Source organism: Triticum dicoccoides, chromosome 3B, assembly GCF_002162155.2.
Source record: "Triticum dicoccoides isolate Atlit2015 ecotype Zavitan chromosome 3B, WEW_v2.0, whole genome shotgun sequence".
Lineage (NCBI taxonomy): Eukaryota > Viridiplantae > Streptophyta > Magnoliopsida > Poales > Poaceae > Triticum > Triticum dicoccoides.
The window spans coordinates 162,628,537-162,640,062 of record NC_041385.1 but is presented as its reverse complement, the minus strand read 5'-3'; positions in this window follow the sequence as shown (position 1 = coordinate 162,640,062).

The following is an 11,526-nucleotide window of genomic DNA, read 5'->3' as shown; positions in this document are numbered from 1 at the left end:
AAGGGAATCCTAAGCTATGATGCCCCCCAACCAAAGTTCACCTAGCAAAGTGCAAAGTAGCAGCCCCCCCCCACACACACACACACTTTTAAGTCGGCGGGCCAGAGAGGCATCTCACCAAGATTGATCGCAAAACGGACCAAGAATAATCCACCTTGGTCATACAACCTCTCTCTTGTTGCTGGTCAAAGTGATGGTCGTCCATGTGACCCCAGATAGGCTAGCTCGCCAATAATCACGCAAGTAGCTAGTGACCAAAGACAACCACTTCATGCGTGTGGCACAAACATATGTATGGATCAGGTGTGTTTTTTAGTACACAATGGAACAACTTTGATGTGGCACCGTGATTTCGAACTAGAAATCCCCACACTGAGTGAGGGTTAGGTTGATGATGCATATGTATGTTACACCACACTTCTGATGATGGGGATTCATGCATGCATGCGCGTGCATAGTATATGTGCTCAAACTTTAATTAGGTCTGAATCTCACCATAACCTATACTATGATAACACGAACCAAATGAAGAATATCCGCCATGGTAACCTATCTTGTTGTCGGTCAAGGTGATCATGGATGTCCATGCGGGCCCATGAATATATACATAGGCTTGTCGCCGATAACCATGCGAGGGAGTGTACCATTTGAAGACAACCACTACATGCATATGTATGGAGGTTATGCGTGCATGAATGTTTGAATACCATTTCACAACATTGATGGGGCGCGTGCGTCGAAAATCATACACTCTCCCCACAAAGAGCGAGATCGGTTCATCACGTGTCGTTGTTCTAGCCACTTCGACTCGATGGGAGGGATTCATACGTACACATGCATGCGATATATATACCGTATTTACAAGCAAAAAAATAACCCCCTCCTAATTAAGTCAAATTTAACACTCTTGTTGTCAGGCAAAAAGTAGTGATGGACCAAGCGGGCCCACAAATGGAAAGCATCGATATCGCTGATAACTGCTTAAGTGGGTGTGAGATGACAACCACCATCGATTTGCAAGTGGTACAAACATATGTTGAATATAATACATAAAATGTACAACTTTGATGTGCCACACATGCCTCAAAAACCGTAAACCATGCACCCACACAGAGCGAGGTTCATGAAGCATACTACATATGATGGTCCCCTTCCCCCTCTTTGACGCATACTACATGCTCCTACCATAATACAACCCAAAAAGAATCCTCATCGATGGTGAAATTAATTAACCTCTCCCGATGTAGCTAGGTTAAAGTGATGCACATATGCATCGATGATGGCCTCGTGGGCCCACAGATGGAAGCGTCACAAGTGAGTGTTCTAGCTAGGATAACCACCACCTGCATGCATGTGGTGCAAAGAGGTGTTGTGTGATGTTTGAATAGCCATTTTCACAATTTTGATGTGGCACGTGCCTCGGAAACCGAAAAGTTCCGACATTGAGTGAGGTGTACTTGTTCACGGACGCGCATGTAATATATATATATATATATATATATATATATATATATATATATATATATATATATATATATATATATATATGTGTGTGTGTGTGTGTGTGTGTGTGTGTGTGTGTGTGTGTGTGTGTGTGTGTGTGTGTGTGTGTTTTAAATTATGAATTCACAACTCTGATGTGGCACCGGCCTACCTAACAAAATGGCCAACCCACACGGTGGCTCATAACTTGTAGTGTACTGCGAGCCACTCGCCACCCCCAGACGCACACACCCACACCCACACCGTGAATCCATCGCAACTACGGTGCATGTTAAATTAATTATCCCATGGTGAACATATATATGTTATCAAAGGAGGGACGTTTTAATTTCGAAAAAATCAGAGATCATTAAGACGTTTTAGTACATTAATTAATTGATTTTCTACGGGTATAATGTGCAAAAATCAAATTCGAGCTACATGCACACATGATAGTGCACCTAAATGGATTGCAAAAACACATGTGTCTCACTGGGTGCATGTTTACTCCCCGTGCAACAAATTTCAAACAATGAGAATCTTGATTTTAAATTCTAGTACATCCAAAACTTATTTGAAGTTCATGAAACTTATCGTGTTGTCATATGGACACCAATACAAAGTTGCATTGTACTTTTTTGTGTCAAATTTGAGACCAGTTTTGATGTAATCTTTATCTAATCACAAATGGGAGATTATTAATAATTGGGAACCTATATCCCAAACGGGCTATTTATTCGAACCGTAAGCATTAGAGCAACAATGGATACGTGTCATGCTTCGGTTAAGCAAAAAATAAAGCGGCATCATTAATCATCTAAATAGGAAAACAATATACGTGCCGCCACGCGACCCGTGTACCGTGCGAGCAGGCGTGAGTTGACGAGACGCATGCGAGCAGTCCACCACACAGGCAGACCGGGAGGCGTGTGTGCAGGTGTGTGAATTGACGGAGGCGTGCTCGCTCCGCAGTGTCATCAGAAGGCGTGCGAGTAGCTGTGCGAAACAACGGTAGGCATGCCAGCAGTCCGATGCACAGGCTCACCGGGAGGCGAGCCAGCGGTTTGACCGCGGCTCGCCTCTCTCCCACTACTCCATATTAATGGTGTGCCCGAGCGGCCACACCCCCCCATCCTCGCCACACACACAATCCCCTCTCTCTGCTTGCATCCTCGACGCCGCTCTCAGTCATCAAAGTCATCAGTGTATGAGGATGCCGCCGAAGCACCCCATCGGAGGGAGTGGCGACGCCGGGGCTGCTAAAGCACTGGAGCACGGCGTGGAGATGGAGATAGAGGTTGCCATCATAGACGGCGTCGAGCTTCCATAGCCGGAGGCGGAGTTCCACACCAACTCTGGTGACGACTCGGGCGACGACTCCGACGACCACTCTGGCGACGACTCCGACAACGACGGACAACTGGTTAGTCATCTATACCTATTTATGTGTCAAATAGATCCCAGGGTTTCTCTGGTTACTCCTGCCTTCCCCTTTTTGGAATAGAAATCATATGGTTATGTTCTCCCAATCCATGAAATTTGAGTAAGTTTCGTTAGATCCGTGTATTGTATTGATTGTTTGAATGGTACAAGTGATAAGTGATTAGTTGTTTCATCTATGGAAATGATTTCTGCTAGTAAGCCGACTAGGGTTTGTGTTCGTGCTAATAATTCCTAGCCAGGACTTGATAATTGATTTTGAATGACCTACATATGTTCGTGCCATTATTTTCTTCAAGATTGGTCTGTACATATAGGAATGTGCTTAAAAAACGAACCATAATATCTAGATATGTATAAATAGATAGCCATAAATTCCTAATCCTACTTCACGGCATGTAATCGTTGATTTGATGCCAATTTTTGGCAACTGCCAAATGTTCGCTAGAGATTAGTTTGTAACCATTAATTTGACGCCATATTTTTTTAATTATTTGTATAGGTGCTGTCTAACGATGTGGACAGCGAGGATGAATATGTCCAGAGGAGGTATAAGAGGCAAATCCCGAGGGAGCTTTATGCAGGAATGCATAACAGGCGTATTAGGACCTGGAACAATGGCTATCGATGCCCATTCTGCAACCACAAGCTTGATGACGCGTATCAAAGTGTTCTGACGTATGCAAGAGGATAGGCCGTTGGCTCCTTCAAAAAGAAGTATGCTCGTAGGGTGGAGCACCGCGCGTACGCCGAGTACTTGGAGAAGCTTCGGGATCGTGCCGGCTTGTGAGATGAGATGTGGGATTGAATTATATATGTACGCTTGAGCATGCTTAATGACGGTTGAACTATGCTTGTGTACGTGTATGCTTATTATCTATGTCTGAGTATGTTTAATCTATGTTTACTTATGTCTAACTGTGGGGTATGGATGCAATCAGTTCGGTTGATGGAATCGACCTCCGTCCTCATTTATTGGTCCCCTTTGTATTTTGTGTTAAATGTTGACCAAAGATTTAACTGATAAAATGTTAGTTTAGGTCAGCAAAAATAATATCGTTGGATGCGTATTTGAACATAGTGTTCAATCATATAATTTTTGGTGACATGCATAAACATTTCTTAGTCAAATATTTGGTACAAATTATAGAGGGGACCAATAAACCAGGACGGAGGTAGTACGTCAATCACACACGGTTCCCAAAATTGGAACCGTGTGCAATGACTTTCATTTTGCATGTTGTTTCAATCACACACGATTCCCAAAATTGGAACTGTGTGCAATGGCTTTCGTTTTGCTTCTTGCGTCAATCACACACGGTTGGCTCTAGCAAACCATTGCCTCCAAAATTCTTTGTGGGACAGAAAACCCTCACCACCGAATTCAAAAAGGAAAAAAGAAAACCCTCGCCATCCCCATGTCACAAAAACCCTCACCCCCACCCGCCACCCCATGCCTCCGGTCCCCATTCACACCTGCACAAGCTACTCCGCATCTATGCATGTCACCGCCTATCGCGGTGGTAACCACTTAGCTCGACGCCTGCCGCTGCCGCCAGGCTGCCCGCAAACCCCACCGCATTTCGCCACTTCCGCTTGCTGCCGCCTATCGCCATCGACTTTCTCGACGCTGCCGTACTGAGGTTTTTTTTCTCATGGATGACAAGGTAACTAATTTAATGAGATATTATCTCATCTCTCATCCCAGTTCATCTGCCGTCGATCCCGGAGCAACACGTCGCCGCGGAAGGCGTCAAAGACGTTGACTACATTGCCATGTCGAAGGCTTCCTGTCAGCGGGCTTATGTATTACTGTATCTCAGGAAAGCTGGCTACGACATCAAGCTCGTCGACAGCAACGACTTCATGCCGGCCATGTCACAGTTACGTGGTCCATCCCCAACCCCTCTGGTTCAACCGCCGCCGATCTCTTCGACGGCCCTGCTGCTGATCTCCTCCGCTAAACGGTCAAGGATTTCCGATCCTTATACGCCATCGAGCCCATTTTGTCATTTTTGAAGGACACGTTCTACGGTGGCGGCTTAGGATCCTCAGTTGCCAAGTCAGATCTCATCGACCACGACCACGACCACGAGGAGGGCACCCACAAAGGTTCTTCCAAGGTGAAACAACCCATCTGTGACATCATAGAGTGCACCATGGGTCTGTGCTCTTCCAACTGGAAGGATCCCGTCCATGAAATGTGAGGCAACATCCTATCAGCAAATCTTACCTTTTCTAGCTTGCCAACCCGTACCCTTTATTGTAGTAGCATTTGTCGTGCGGTGCTATAACTGTGCCATGTTTAATTATTTCAGTTATGCAAAAATGTATTGTTCAATAGGACTATGTGATGTTTAAGTATGAATTGTCCACTTTAGTTTCACGAATGGCTATATTTGGTTGTTTATAGTGAGTAGATGCCTTGTTTATCTGTGTTTGGTTGTTAGGTTGGTTGCAGTGAGCATTTTTCCAGTTATCGAGCCGATGCCTTGTTTATATCTATTTGGTTCTTAGTCTGGTTGCAGTGAGCATTTGTCCAGTTATCAACAGATGCCTTGTTTATTTGTATTTGGTTGTTAGGTTCATTTTTTTAGCATTTGTCCAGTTTTCAAGAAGATGCCTTGTTCATCTGTATTTACTTGTTAGGTTGGCTGCAGTGAGCATTTGTCCACTTTTCAAGCATATGCCCTGTTTATCTGTATTTGCTTGTTAAGTTGGTTGCAGTGAGACTCTGTCCAGTTTTCAATGGCTATATTTGGTTGTTATACTGATCATTTATGTCTTGTTTATTTCAGTCATTCACAATGTGTTGTTCATTATGTGCAAGTCGGAACTGTGGCGCTCGACTGCATCAATACCTGTTTAATCGGCTATATTTGGTTCCAATTATGCCTGGCGTAGTTAACACATGCCCTTTATTTCAGTATTACACATTTATCTTGTGTGATGTTTAAGCATTACCTATGTTCTATTCATTTTCAACAATACTAGTTTAAATTGCAATATTTGATGGTTGTTAAGCCTGCTACCGGTAACATTGTCTTCCATTTTATATATGTTTTAACAGCATGCTGAAACCAACACATTCAAGCTATCATTTGGAGATGATGTTGTTTAAGTTTGCTATATTTGTTTGATGTTAAGCTTGATGTACTTATCATGCCTTTCCACTACTTATGCAGGACAACAACGGGAGTGGCCACTATTTTCCGCCGAGGTTAGTTTCATCCCTCGGCTTGTACTCCCCTGTCGTTCCATAATGTAGTGCATATAGATCCAGGCCTGGACACTTGTTAGTTTCTAATATTGACTTGTTTCTTGTAGGTTCATACGCCCTTGGCAAGGATCCACGTATTGACTCTTTTTTGCATATGGGGCAATAAGATATTCATGAACAAGCATCAACTGAGGAAACTGATAAGGATTATTAGTAAAAAGATACGAATGGTGGAAACCAAATTATATGTTTATGCTCTATCCAACACAACAGTGAGTTGTAGAATGGTAACTACAAACTCTGAAGCCTTCTCTTTTCACTGTCATAATGAGTTGTTAGACAAAAAAATTTGAATCTTTTTTGTTCGCAGTGGTTCCCGAAGTAATTCACTCAAGATTACCTCGCAAAGTAAATAATTGGTGGACACACAATGAAGGTTAAAGTATTTCATCCAGACTACAATGAGCATCGAGAAGTCGTAATGAAGACAGTGAAGGATGGACGGGCAGCCATCACAAGGGGTTGGCCTAGAGTCGTGCACGCATTACACATGGAGCAGGACACAATATGGGCATTCCGCTTCAGCTTCTCCAGTAAATGTCTTTCGCATCTCTCTTTACAGTCTTTAGTACAACTATGGTTCATCATTCTTTACTTGGTGCTTCTGTAGTTCTTTAGTATATGTACATGTGCATCGAATTATGCATTCGTGGTCGAACCTATATTTGTAATAAACATGGTTGGATATGAAATAAGTGATTGCCTACTATCAAATTCAAAACATATGATTTTTAAATTAGGGATTAATAAGGGATAAATTAGGGATTACACTGCACACGGTTGGCGAAAGCGAAATGTATGCGATAGATGTGGAGATCAAACATGTTTCTAGGATCCGCTACGTGTTCGATCAATCTCCACTGCACACACGATCAGCCAAGATAAAACGTGTGCGATCAATCTCCACTGCACACGCGATCGGCCAAGAAAAAACATGTGCGATTAACAACAGCATCGCACACAATTCTTTCTTATTAAATGTTTGCGATAGTCACCTTATCACACGCTTCAAAATTATAGACTGTTTGTGATGTTGTGCGCATCGCAAACGTTTCGTACTTCTTGGATTAACTGTGTGGGATGTACATACTAACGGAAACGTATTCCTTGGATGGACTCTGTGGAATGTACATACGAACGGAAACGTTTAGCGGGCTGACTGTGTGGGATGTACTTACGACCGAAAACGATTTCGCCTGTATAATTGTATTTTTTTATTTTTTTAGCACTATTGTATATGTATAACTGTATTTGAGCGCTCGTCGGTCGCACACGACATCATTTTGTCGAGCGTCTGTGCCAGGAGGGCATATCCCCGACGGTTTCTGTGTCGTGTGGGAAGGACCCCCTATCGCAGTCACTCACTTGGCGACGGTTCCAAACGTCGTCGTGAAAATGATTTAAAAACCGTTTGTATAGCATCGACGCGTACCAGTGTCACTTGATCCCACTTGGTACATCTTCTACGTTTTGTGTGTTGATCAACTTGAATCACTCTTTATACATAGTCTTGATCAACCTTGAATCTTTTCACCTCTCCCCATTAAGATGATGTCTTGAAGGTAAACATGAATGTTCACACAATCTTTTTCTTCAAGACATGCTTGCAATAAGCTAACTCACACACGGCCAATCTTTGGATAAATCCTTAATATCACCTTGATCAACACATAAACTCCTTGAAACCAACACATGGACTTCAAGAAAAACATGTGGACAAATTCTTGAAATATAGCTTAAGGCAACCATTAGTCCATAGAGAATGTCATCAATTACCAAAACCAAACATTGGGACACCACATGTCCTTTCAGTTTCTATAAAGGAAATGGACTGGGGCTCATAGCTTCACCAAAAGTAATACTCCAAACAGTTGGGGTGCCATAGAAGTAATATGAAGATATATGTGCACAAAATATTACATAGTCACGACAGAAAAATTGTATATGTGAAGGGATGATATTATATAGTCACTACGTCGATAAGTCCATAAACAGAACTTCATCAACGTCTATGGCTAATGCTACACTCACAGATTAAACTCCAACGATCTCTCTAAGTATTAAGATTGAAATGTATTAAAAATGAGTATTGCTTTGAGCAAAGTGGCATAAAATTGACAAACACCACTTTTTTAAACATGCATTATGCAATCATTTATCCTTAGTGGTAAAAATATATGCAAATCATTTTCGCTTACTGTCACCGTGCTAGCTTACTTGCAATGATCAAACCCAACGAATGCACACCACCCACAATATTGATCATTCATCTAAACTTGCAAATGATTAGAAAAAAACATGATGGCTCTATAAATTAAACAGTAACATCTCATAAATTATAGTCATCAAGTAACTTATGACATAAACATAATCACTACATAGAATACATCACATAGATCACAGTCATGTTAAACAACTCATGTGAAAATCTTTATTGAAAACAAGGAATACATTACATCATAGAAACTATTATGAACCTGTAGTGTAGGGCTTGACTAATCACACATCATCACAAAGCGATAAGAATCACCATCGATGAATATGGTGATGAATTCCACCACTCGAAAATGCACCAGAACATTGTTGTAGATTAGATCACATCGGATCACGAAGTGGTGGACGTGAAAAACTACATGATAAATATGACGAATGGTTTTGGAATATTTATAAGCCAAATGCACTAGAGATGCGGCCAGGGGAGTTCCGATGGACCCAGACACCTCCTCTCTGGGTCTGGTCGTACTAGGGCCCTACTAGTGTATTTTAGAAATATTTTGTATCAAAATAAGTGATCATACATATAAAAAAAGATGTTCATGTATGTATAAATCATACTAATCCCTTTTCCCAAAAGAATAAAGGAAATACAACTAAAAAACAAGACGCAGGAGTCTTGGTCGCCATTTTTTTATAATGACATGTAACTTTATTCAGATTTGACAAACATTATAGTACAATGCACTTTTTCACACAGTAACACAGACACTTATACATACAATCAGCCCTATGAACATACACGCACACACATCATATTGATATTGACAAGGTCGTTACAGACGCCTTGATAGTTACGGGAATGTTCTGCTCCCACTGAACTATCATCACCGGAAGGCCTGAAATAAATTTAGTAAAATGAGAGCACTAGTGTCAATCTAGGACTTGAACTCGCCAAGACTTCATCGAAAGATCTGCAACCAGATTGAAGTAGCAATATCTTCACAAACTTGACTACCTTCATTGGTTTCTGAATTCCTCTTGAGTCCCCCATCTAAAATGATGGGAAGCCATGAACTTTGAACGTACTTGGGCCAGGATGATTCCCTAGAGGTATAGGTCGTCGAACCACGATCGTCACAAAAAAAACAAAGAAGACTCCAAAGTCCCAATGAATTACCAACAAAAAATTCTAGGACAGACTCGTCAGATCCGTAGAAATGAATTTGCAAGAACATGACCTAAAATCTGCAAGGTTGGACACACAAAACCTATAGACACACAAACTCTCTACCTTCGTGACACAATCTGATGAGGCACCGCCACAACACGAGAAGGACTAGAGTACCTTTATTCTCGAGGCCATCACACCCTCCATCAAGACATTGCTGGCGAAGACCACAAAAATCACACTAATAAAACTTCCTAATACTTGTAAGAAGATCAAGGTCCGCCTCGCCTAGCATGAAGGCTTGAGGCGAGGGGGACAAGCAACGTCTCTCATAGCTGCCTTGGAACCCTAGCTCTTTCTCGTGCATGCGGACAAACGGGAGTCCTCGTCGCCTAAGTGTGTGCTCGTATGTGGCTTATTGGAATAGGACAAATTATACGTTTGTTGTAGCCGGCCCACGTCGGGATATACTAGCAAGAGGGGACAAGTGGGCCAATTTGTCTCGACAATTCACAAAATAGGATACGATAAATGAGATAAAAAAAACCAGAGACATGATGTCGTACAAATACGCAAATGATATATATTACTCACCACATGGGCGGTCATTAGAAGAGTAGGAAAGTCAGTCTCGAGAACGTCCTCGAACCTTTTGTTTTTACTTTCTTTTTATTTTATTTTTTCTAATTGGTTCTTTCCAATTTTATTTCTGTTTTCTATCTTTTTCCATTTTATTTTTAATTTTTTTAATTCGTGATTTTTTTAGAAATTTCGTTGAAGATTTTTAATTTCGTGAATTAGTTTAACATTCATGAATGGGTTTTCAATTTATGAACCAGTTTTTTATTTCTTCACAATTTCCAAATCCATGAACATTTTAAATTATTTATTTTCTAAAGCCATTAACATTTATGGAATCGACAAATAATTTTCAAATTCACGGACTTTATTTAATTCCTGAACATTTTTTGTATCTGCGACTATATTTTTTCTCTAGTTCACCAATATTTTCTGAATACATAGGTTTTTAAACAATTCTTGAATGCATTTTAAACAAAACATTTTAAAATTCATGAATAATTTTTCATATTCGCTAATTTTATTAATATAAAAATGTGATTTTTTTTCCTAAAAACAGAGTTAAAATTATGTTAGGATTTTTTTGAGGCATTAAATCAGGTCCATAAAATCGCTTGAAGGAATCACCTGCAGCCGGGAACTAGCAGGCTGGCCCACCACTGAAACGTGCTGCGAGATCGTTTTTCTGCTGTTTTTTTCTTTCGTGATTCTCCACTGTTCGTAGCCCAGTTTTTTTTCAGGTTGATAATGGGTTTTCGATATTTTTTCGATTTTAGGTTTCCAGTTTTCTTTCTATTTTCATTCTTATGTTTTTCTGTATTTTATTCGGTTTTCTTCCTTTTTTCTGTTTTCTTTTTTCCTTGATTTTCTTTCTTATTTCTTTTTTTTGTTTCTTTCATTGGTTTTCACTGTTTTTCTTTGTTTTTTGATTTTATTTCGATTTTCTCTAGCACATGTCTACATTTTTCATAGCATTGTACATTTTTCCGGATATATGAGGAACATTTATTACACATGTTTAGCATTTTTTCAAGTACATGATTAACATTTTATAGAAAGTGTCTTAGATGTATACATAAATGTACAATATGTATGAAAAAATTAGGCAGCAAAACATATATTATAAATATTTCACATTATTCTAACACATATATATTTTTTCGAAAAACATCTTATGAACGCTTTTTTGCATACATGTTAAACATTTTTTAAATACACGTTGGAACATTGTTTTTTTTAACTATGGAAACTTTTATTTATATTATATAAACCATTTGGTGAAAACGTTAGGAGCATGTTTTTGAAACTTCTGAACATTTTTTAAATGCAACATACATTTTCTAATGTACATATCTTTTTA